A 10,312-nucleotide genomic window follows, 5' to 3' on the forward strand; every position below is an offset into this window, starting at 1 on the left:
TTTTATGCACTAAAATTCAACTCGAGTTTGCAATAAAGATCCTGATTACATCTCTGCTTTTGAGCTGATACTCAAAAGTGAATGTTTTAGAGCGTCTTCTTACTAAAAAGACACTGTTGTTTCACTGGAAATTTCATTGCAATGTCACGGTTGCATTTTTTTGTTTGATTACAGGAATAGAAAGACATTAACAACGCTGTCTAGTTGATGCTGAGAAATTCCCTTTTATGGTGTGATCGGCTCCACCAGAAAGGGTAAACTGAAGACGATAAGACAAAGCACGAGGAGAACAAAAGATGTCGAACATGACAAGTCGACACCAGCATCTTTAGCATGCCACATTATCTGCGTTTTACCAGTTACCATACTAACATGAGATGATTAAACAACCACACTAAACTCAAAAATGCTTGATACATTCCTGTAAAGGCCCTAAAAACCTATTTTCTCAATCACTTCCTACACAACTACACAACTTTATGTATAAGTTAAAACAGGTTTGGTTATTTCACATGAGATATGTCTATATTTCTGTTTTTGTCCTTTCTTTTTCTTACTGGTTTGAAGTGGCCGGGGCTCAGGGGAAAAAAAAGGTGATAGGTGATGTCACGTACTTCCATCCACCAATCAGGATTTAGTAACGTTTGTAGGGCTGAATGATTTTGAATAAAAATACCTAATTGTGATTATTTAGACCGATATTGCAATTGCAATATGGTTTGTGATATGAGAGGGAATGATAACTTTTATATCATTATTCTTATTTTTTATTGAAAAAACATATTAAAATGATTATGGTGGGATTTTTGCAGGGATCTGTACCAAACAATGATGCTATTTTAAGTACGATACGATGTGTAGGCCAGGACATCTCTGCAGCATGACAATATTTCATTTATAAAAAGGTATTTTGACACACGTTTCACCTTTAATGAATATTTCACCTCCTGTGATTTGAGAACTGCAGGAGGTCATATTGCAATTTGGATAAAAATTTTGATTAATTGTTCAGCCTTAAACCTTCGAATAAAATGAGACAGTTGATGGTTTGTTTGGTCACTCTTAATCAAATCTGAGTTTTTGACTGTTTAATTATTCATTACATAATTCTAACTTTGCTGTTTGTTGCTTATTGAGTCAAGAATATTTAATGTTATAGAGAAATACTTTCAAAATCAAAGGCTTTAACTGTTTGACAGTGTTTAAGCATTCTTTTTTTTTTTTGGTGACTATTTCAGCTGGTTGTTTTTGTAGCAGGATGAAGACTTTTCAGTGGGAGGCTCGCTGATATAGTAAGCAGCTTAGGGGCCTTGATGGAGTAAGCACCCTTCAAAGCTTGTACTATTTCCCTCACAGCCCTAGGACTAACAGGTAACCCGAAGGTCTACAGAAAGCTATTCCCCACCCACCATGGACACACTTACAGCTCCGGTTCAATATAACGGTCAGAATGCCACAAGATGATGTAATCCTAAAGTTATGAAATCCACACAGCGGTATTTGAGTTTATCACATGCTTCATGAACAAAATGTGCACAAATTAACAGCTCTACAAACCTATTATTAACACTGTTGCTTTATCAGCTCAAATGATTTGTGCTCTGATCGTTCTCTTGGAAAGGCCTTGACTATTCATAAGCCACTCAATTTGAAAAACAAACAAAGCAGGAGGAGGTAGGGATTATGTTAGGTTAAGCTCTTAAGAATTTGGCCTAAGACTATACCCAGAAATACTATTATTTCCACATTCCCACAGATATTTCCTGTCATATCATTAGCTTCGGTAATGTCATGTGATACGTTACTGATCCACATGAGGAACTTGCCTCTCCTGCACACAATGAGGTCAGAGGTCAAGATCACACTCGATCTGCTTCATGTACACTCGTTTGTTAATTAGTTACTGTTTATACCATTGTGTTTTACATTACAGTGACACAGACGGCATCAAAAAAGAACAACATTTTCATATTCAGAGAACTTAATGTGGCTGCGGTGCATTTTAAGATTACAATCGGTGTCTCTGCCTCTTCTACAACACATTTATCCCAGCATGATTGTTAAACATTCTTATAAAATGGCGGCTCTACAGAGGAGCCCCTGCCTCTTTGATTATGAGCGACTGACTCCAAAACCTGACTGTTAACTACTGACGCTTCAGACAGCTGAAAACCAAATGTGATGTACATTATATTACATCAGTTGCACTGAAGCTGAGACAATGAGAAGAAAAAAATAAGTCACAAGCCCACATCAGCAACTTCAACACATATATGGGGGGAAAAAAACAACAACTTGACCATGCTGCAGTGACAGGACCTATCTAGACCAGAGTGTCATGCTGAACAGCATTTACTCTAACACCAACACATGGCACATGAGGCTATGCAACACGAAAACTCCACCCTGAAACACAAACACTCTGAACCCAGAGCAATTTTTCAGTGTCTCTTGAAGGATGTTGTCCCTGCACTGATAAGCTAATGGGACTACAATTCAGACTGGTTCATACCATCTATGCATTACAATTCAAAAAGCTGAGTAACCTGGGAGGAAAAGGACTAGGCCGAGTTCTCTACTAGAAAACGTTTAAAACGGCCAGTTCACAAGTACAATCCAGGCGTAATTTGTGCAAATTCTGTGCAATTGTTCCTGTTTCATGATGGTCCGTCACACATGATTGTGGTCTGGCTGCATTGTTACTGTGTCATGCTTCCTGTGCAGTGTCCATGTCCACTTAACGCATTTCAGAGGCAACACAAAGGCGTAGTATGCAGGGTTTGTCAGTTGCTGTTTAAAAACACAGCATTCAAAGATGGTCCCTCAAGCAATATGAGAGCATGAGCGAGCGAGAGCGAGAGAAAGAGAACGAGGGAGAGAGAGGGCCCTTTCACACTTACTTCGTTTGGTCTGGACTTTTAGACTTTTCAGTTTGATCCGAACCAAAATTACAAGTCTGAAACCTCCCCCACACCACAGTCCGGACCAAACAGCCAAATCTTAGTCCGACAAAAAGAGGTGGTCTCGGTCTGGATCTGTTCATTCATTTTTCTCCATTAAGTCAAACAGCGATAGAAGGCTACGCACCAGATTGACAGCACACCTAAGTCAGATGCGTACCCGTCTACAAACCAATCAATGTCAAGTATAGGGAAACACAGGCACATAGGTGATGTCAACAGGACATAGGTATGTCATGTAAAGTTCTTTAGCACGCTCGCATGATTGCAATGTGAAACCAAAACTAATCAGATCAAATGTATACAATGTAACAAAAACATGAACCTTGGTTCGGACTTTCAGGTGTGAAAAGCCCCAGAGAGAGCAGCAGTGGTTAAGCCAGCTAGAGAGTGAATGAAGAGAGGGAGCGGCGGTAGCGAGAACAAAGCAGTGAATCAGATAAATGAAACGTTATTTTCCGATCGTTTCGCAGCACTTATGTTCTGAAGCACAAGTCAACACGCCAACACCTCCTCACAACCCTGTGGGAAGGTGCCGCATTGCTGGATTTGGTGTGAATGCAGAGCTTCATCCTGTCCGTTGTGGCCTCTCTGCTATGTTCTGTGTGTATGTGTGTTTGGAGTTCAGCCCCGCCCTCGGTAAAACAGACAGACGTGTTCTCTTTATACATCTATGACACAGACAGGGAGCAGAAAAGAGAGACGGAGACAGCGATGTAAAGCGGTCGCTATGTTTTTTATAGAGTCCCGACTTCACACCCTGCACGCTGTTATTGGCTGGGGGCTACACACCCCAGTGTTTCCCCTGTATTCATTCTGCAGCGGCGGTGCGCCTCTCTCTCTCCCTTTCTAGCACCCAAAAATACCTTTCATCAACACCCACTGGTTTCTTTTTATGTTGAAAGTGATATCAGCAGAAATAAAGACATTGTATTGTTCATCTATATTGAGAAAAATAGGTTGGCTATATTAATATTAGAACCATAACATTTTGTGTGATGTGATTAACACATGAAATATATAATTTAATATAATTGTATGCCATTTGTGAACAAATATTGACATTTAACAAATGAATTTTCTGCCTCAGAGATGTGAACTCATCTGGCAAAATCAGACCAGGCACGCAGATAAATGGGCTGCATTGAAGTCATGAGTGGGACTACAGTCAAACACCCTAATACAAAGGCTATCATTAACCCCTGCAGCCACGGCACAGCTGCATCCAGTAGACATTAAAGGGGTGATTTTATTACAGAGGGCTTCAGATGCTAAGTATAGAGCTGCCATTAACCGAGATGTGAAACAATTCTGAACTCATCTTGATGAAGCAGGATGGTAAATAATTATCAAAATTTCACTAGATCTGAAATAGAAAATGCTTATACCAAAGTCACTGACAAAAATTAATATCAAAACCTGGTTACACCACTATAGTTGTCAAAAAAAAAAACATATTTACTTCTTTCTTTAGTGGGAAGTAAATAAGCTGCTCCGTACTTGATAGGGTTAACATTAGGAATGAGTAAGCTGGCTAACACCGTCCAATGCAACAGTATTTGATGAGTGCTGTGCCATAAGAAGGCACGGTTCAAACAGCACTACACTGCGCATTGGAACATGTCCTGTTGATTCAGCTTAATGTCAGCGCTCATCACTCTTGGTGAAATTATTCAAATGCACTGCGAGCCTGACAGTCTCCTACTGGCCGCATGTTGATGAACAAGAAGACCAAAGTAACCTGTCACTTAACATTAATAACTATGCATCTGTTCTCAGAGACAGGCACTGCTGTAGAAATACTCGATTTTGAAAGATAATTCTTGATATAAAGTTCTTTAGACTAATTTCTCGACATTAGAAACATCTGGAACCTTTCTCGCAGCGGTCGCTAATTATGCAAAGGAAATAATTCAAAACAACATATTAAATATTCTAAGAGCACAGAACAAGGCTGTACACGGCACAGACCTTTTTATCTTGCAAAACCATGAATACAATGAATCAACATGCAGGTCTGGCAACATGAGTGCTTTCTGGTGCACAGCCAAAAGGGCTATTTTATGAAGCAGCAGAGCTGAGAGCAGAGCCGAAGGCAGACTCAGCCAGCAGAGATACAGGACCACAGCATTATTTTTAGATGAAGATGGAAGGGGCTACGCCATTTCACTGATCGTACTTAATGAGTGAGCATGGAGCTTGTTTCTCTCTCTCAAAATAGAGATAAAGAATCACCACAACAACTGTGTAATCTTCAAAGGCAAGATAATGATGCAGGTTAACACAACAGATGAATCTGGTCAGAGTGGTCTGCAGGCAGCACTTATTGGTTATGTAAGCATAGAGAGGAGATGATATGATTCACAGGCCTCCAACATGGACAGCGTTTCTTGCCAGTCACAATGAACAGCAATAACTACAGATGGAAAAGGCTGTGTTGAATTAGTTTTAGTTTGAAGATACACAAACAAGAGAGAGAGAGAGAGATACATTGTAGATTGTGAAAGCACTGATTATTAAATTCTCACTTTTAGATTCAAATCTACAATATAAAACAATGGTACAATGTTTTATGGTGCAAGACAAAGAGATTTAGAAACTATTTTGATCCCCTGTCAATAAAACTGGTAGCCTGAACGTCTGCAGGCCTAAAATGACACAGTACCAGATGTTCATCTCTGTTTATATTCAATTTCTTGGACCATGGCTTTGTTTCTAGACCTTATCTAGCTTTTGTAATCAAATTCACATAGTCAAAGTGATTCACGTTCGGCCCTATAGGTACATTATGCACTTGTGTACTCACAATGGCCCTTAGGTGCTGTGATGTGTTCGTGTGCCGTCATTCAAGCTGTCACATTGAGCTCACAGAGGGAACTCATTGTATAGGATATAACAATGGTAATATATAAACTTTGTTTATATTTAACAACAAATCAGATAGCAGTACATTTGCCTTAAAATCTCCCATGATCCAATCTGCATTTTAAAAACGACTGACCCCGTGGTGTACGAAGGATGATGCATTTATCCCCTAAAGCCATTTGTCATCATTTTATTTGGCTTTTTTTATATATTTTGTACTGAGACTTTGACATTTAAGTCAAATTTTAATTCAGAACCAATTAGGACAGCAATGACAGGTCCATTAGTCGATTGGTTATATATACTATTACATTTATCGCCAACTATTTTGATCATCAATTAATTGTTTGGAGTCATTCTTTAAGAAAAGATTTTTCAAGCTTCTCAAATGTGAAGTAAACTGAATATCTTTTTGGGTTTTGGTTGCATCTTGGAAACAAGTGATGGACATTTTTCACCATTTTTGAACATTTTAGAGACCAACCAATTAAATTAATTAATCGAGAAAATACCTGACAGATTAAGAGCTAATGAAAATAATCATTAGATGCAGCCCTAGGACCAAGTCAGTTGGTATTTATCTCAACTCATCAGTATGTAACACCTATGGCTGCTTTAACTCAGTCAATGTTTGAATATTTGGCTCTGAAATAAAGCTTTCTCTTATTTATGACTATATTTTAAGCTATGAGAAATACATTTAGGCTATGTATATTATGTGTGCTCATCTTGCAGGGTGGTGTAGGTTACATACTAATGGGTTCTTCATTCATTCATTCATTGGATAGTGGTGTCTAGTTGTCTCTGCCATCTTGTATTTACCAGCTCCAACATTAGGGGCTTCAATCCATTTAAATTAACTGACTCTGATCAGTCGTGACATTAATGTTGGTGGATCAATATTCTAGTCGGAAGCTTGTTGGACATAATGTAAAATAATACAACCTCGAAAGGCTACGTTTTAGACGTTCATGCAATGATGGCTTTACAATGACACAGGGGTTTCAACGGAAAACTGCCAAGGGTATAACCGAGGTAAGGAGTGAAGTTACGCGGCGTAACTGTTAACGTCAGTGGGCATTTTTACTACCTAACAAGGGCTAACAGTGGAGATTAGAGTAACGAGATAGGCTAGGAGGAGGGCACTATAACAATATAAGACGTATGATAAGGCTGAAAGAGCTAGCCATGTAGCTTGTGGGTGTGTTATCAGTTGTATATTTATGATAACCTACCAGGCCTTGGCTCGTCCTGATACACGTTCATCCCAAAGATGCATCTTCTCACCTCCACTCTGCTAGCTTTATGCTTTCCTACGTCACGGATGGATTAGCTAGTTAGCTCGCTGTGCCTAGCTGCTAGCAGTAGCTTCAACCGATGTGTCTTATAAAACAATGATTTGTCGAATGAAAACAAGCTGGTGGCGACGTCAGAAAAAGAGCAGAATACGTGCCACCAAACGCGGCGGTTGGGTTTAAAGAGCACAGACGTCAAAGTGGAGCATCCTTACCTGCTTACATTAGCCGGTTAGCCGCTAACAGTCGCTGCGAAGCCAGCTGCTGATGACGGCCTGGGTGGTGAGTGCCCTCCTCGGTCACGGAGGCAGAGAGGCAGCGGTGTGTGTATGAATTCAGCCTTCGTTTCGTTCAGATTATATATCTGAATTGGAAACATCGGACACGGACGAAGGCTCAGACGTCAAGCTACTCCGACCGACTGGTTCGTGGAATAATAAATTATGCGAAATGCGTGTCCGCCTCTTGTGCTCGGTGAACGGGTGGCTCGGTCAGTTACAACCTGCCTTCACAACATCCTCTTCATCATCATCGGTCTGCAGGGAGTTCCGCATACTCAGAGCCCGACCTAACGGAAGCGACCAACAAGCCTGACGAAAAACCTGATGATAATAATGCTTCCTACAGGGACTGGTAGCATGTCTGTGGTAGTGGTACTTTACTCAATAATCAGTGTAAACAGTTTACAGTATTATAAGGTGTTTTATCGCTTAACAGGGCCGGACAAAGCCTATTTGGGGCCCTAAAGAGGATTTGCCCACCCCCCATCGTAATTTTTAAATGCAATTTATCATGATTAAAAGTATAAAAATACAGTATTATTAGCTTTAAGACACTGGTACACCAATGTGGTACAGAGACAATAAAATGTGATGATAATAAACCCAAAATATTTAATTACACCCCTTAGTACCACATTTTATTATAGAGCCCTCAAAATTTTCTAATAATCCAATTTTTTTCTATAGCGACATAAAATCCTAAAATGGGAGCTCAGAGAACATTTTGGATGAGAAGAGAGTGCTTGTATCTGTGAATAGTTTGACCAAAAAAATTAACTCAACATCCACTTGAAAGCCTTTTCCGAAGCTTTTAACTGAAGCATTAAGTGGGTCTGACAAAAACCACTAAATGCTCCCTACAGGGACCAGTAGTGTGTCCGCAGTAGTGGTACTTCACTTTATAATCAGTGTAAACCATTTGCAGTATTTTACAGTGTTTTTTCTCTTTCTCTCTCAGGGTCAGACAAAGCCTTTTTCGGGCCCTAACAAGGACTTGCCACCCATACCACCCCCACCCTTTCACCTTTCTTTGACCTTTCATATTAACACTGGTATTAGCTTTAAGACACTGATACACGAATTTGGTAGAGACCATAAAATGAGTAATCATAACCCCAAAATATTTATAAAGCCCCTGAATATCGAATTTTATTATAAAGCCCTTAAATTTTCTAATAATCTCAGTTTTTCTATAGCAACATAAAATCCTAAATAAAATGAGTGCTTGTATCTATAAATAGCTTGACAAAAAAATTAACTCAAGGTCCATTTGATAGCTTTTTCTGGAGCTTTCAATGGAAGCATTAAACAAGCCTGATGAAAACCTGGTAGTATGTCTGTAGTAGTAGCAATTTACTTATTATTTACTTCACAGTGTTTTTATCACCGAACAAGGCGACGAAAATTTGAAAAGCGACCCTTCCAAGCTGTGCACATCCAACTGTTAACTACAATTTATGACAATTAAAATTGCTGAAAGACAAGCAAAACCTGGTAAAATTAACACTAAAATTAGTGTAGCGTCCTTAAAATTTTTTCGTACACATTTTCAATTTGTTTGAGGGCCCTCTGGTGGCTGAAAGATGTATGCTGTTGCTCTGAGTTATATCATTTATATAAAAAAAATGCTTTTATATGGCTATAATTTAGGGTACTTTATTATACAAATTTGAATGCCCAAATCCTGCACTCAAAAAATGTGTTGAGAATCAAGTTTGATTTTGTGCTAAATCAAATGTTGTAAAATGTGCAATTTTTATTTTGTCTAATGTCATGATCATGACCACCATATTTAGTAAATATGTGTTTTATGGTAGTCTAATACACCATACTGTATGTTTCGGACATGTAAGGTACTAAACAAGTATGTACAACAACACATGTAGCCTAGTGTCATACATGAAAGTCATTGTAATATTAAGATACGTACTGTATGTTCATATACAAATTGTAGGCCTAAATTTAGGTTGAATTATTTTGTGGTAGAACTATCTACCAGTTTCACAGAAACACACTGTATTAGTTTATTGCATGTGTGTTTTATCTCTGAATTATTAAGATTTTGTATAACCACACAGGGATCTATAGCATTTGTATTAGATTTAGTCTACAGTAGGAATGGCATTTGGGTTCAGTGTGTTCAAGCCAAAATTAATGTAGTATTACATTTAAGACTGTAGGTGAGGTAAAGTAGGACACATCCTTTTCTGTTATATAACTGTAATTTTAGGCTCCACCATTTTCAATAGCACAATGATTGTGCATTTATTGCCTCCATGTTTCATGGTGTCCTGATCTGAACTTTATTATAATTCTAAAAAATACAAGACCAAACTTGCATTAACTTAAATTTTATACAGTCAGCTAATTCACCAGTATATGAAACCTTAATAGGTAACAGATACACCAAACTTTCAGATATGATTTAAAATACTGCAACAAGGGTCCTGCTATTAATCTTAAATGTTAACTCTGGATACCTTTCTCATGCTCACTCTGATAAAGAGAAACAACTTTTCAACATCATCCATGAACATCTACATTTTAGAAGCCTTCATACGCACTTAATAAACATAAAAGTCTTCATGTAGTTTTGATAGTTTAATAGCCAAAACATCCAAACTGGTTTTTAATGAAAGATTATACAAGCTTTTTTCTGTAGTTATCCAGAAACTCCTCTGTGATTTTACAATGGGAGCCACTGATATGGGTTAATGGTAGCAGAAATGTATTCACTTCCTAGCTTAGCTAATAAAGAAATACAGGAAGGTGTCACATTTAATGACATGACACTTTGCCCAATATTCTGGGAGATTGCCCCTGTTTATTTCTGAGCTTGTAACTTCAGTATATTCAGCCTGAACGATGACATTTTTATATAGACATTCAACAAGGTCTTATTTACAGGGCA

General features: G+C 38.5%; 1 protein-coding gene across 15 annotated transcripts in view; it reads right to left on the bottom strand.

Moving 5' to 3' along the window:
- The window catches only part of madd (MAP-kinase activating death domain), a 52,327-nt gene extending 44,588 nt beyond the window's left edge, over positions 1-7,739 (bottom strand). For 4 of the 15 annotated variants that reach the window (XM_067576520.1, XM_067576077.1, XM_067576150.1 and 1 more), the window contains exon 1: positions 7,336-7,734. The gene's annotated coding sequence lies outside the window, so the exon portion shown is untranslated. Of the gene's footprint in view, positions 1-7,335 lie in introns of all 15 variants that reach the window. The other 11 variants (XM_067576375.1, XM_067575841.1, XM_067575923.1 and 8 more) reach the window with 6 other exon arrangements.
- Between the last annotated feature and the right edge of the window lie 2,573 nt (positions 7,740-10,312).

This window comes from Thunnus thynnus, chromosome 1, assembly GCF_963924715.1.
Source record: "Thunnus thynnus chromosome 1, fThuThy2.1, whole genome shotgun sequence".
In the NCBI taxonomy this organism is placed as follows: domain Eukaryota; kingdom Metazoa; phylum Chordata; class Actinopteri; order Scombriformes; family Scombridae; genus Thunnus; species Thunnus thynnus.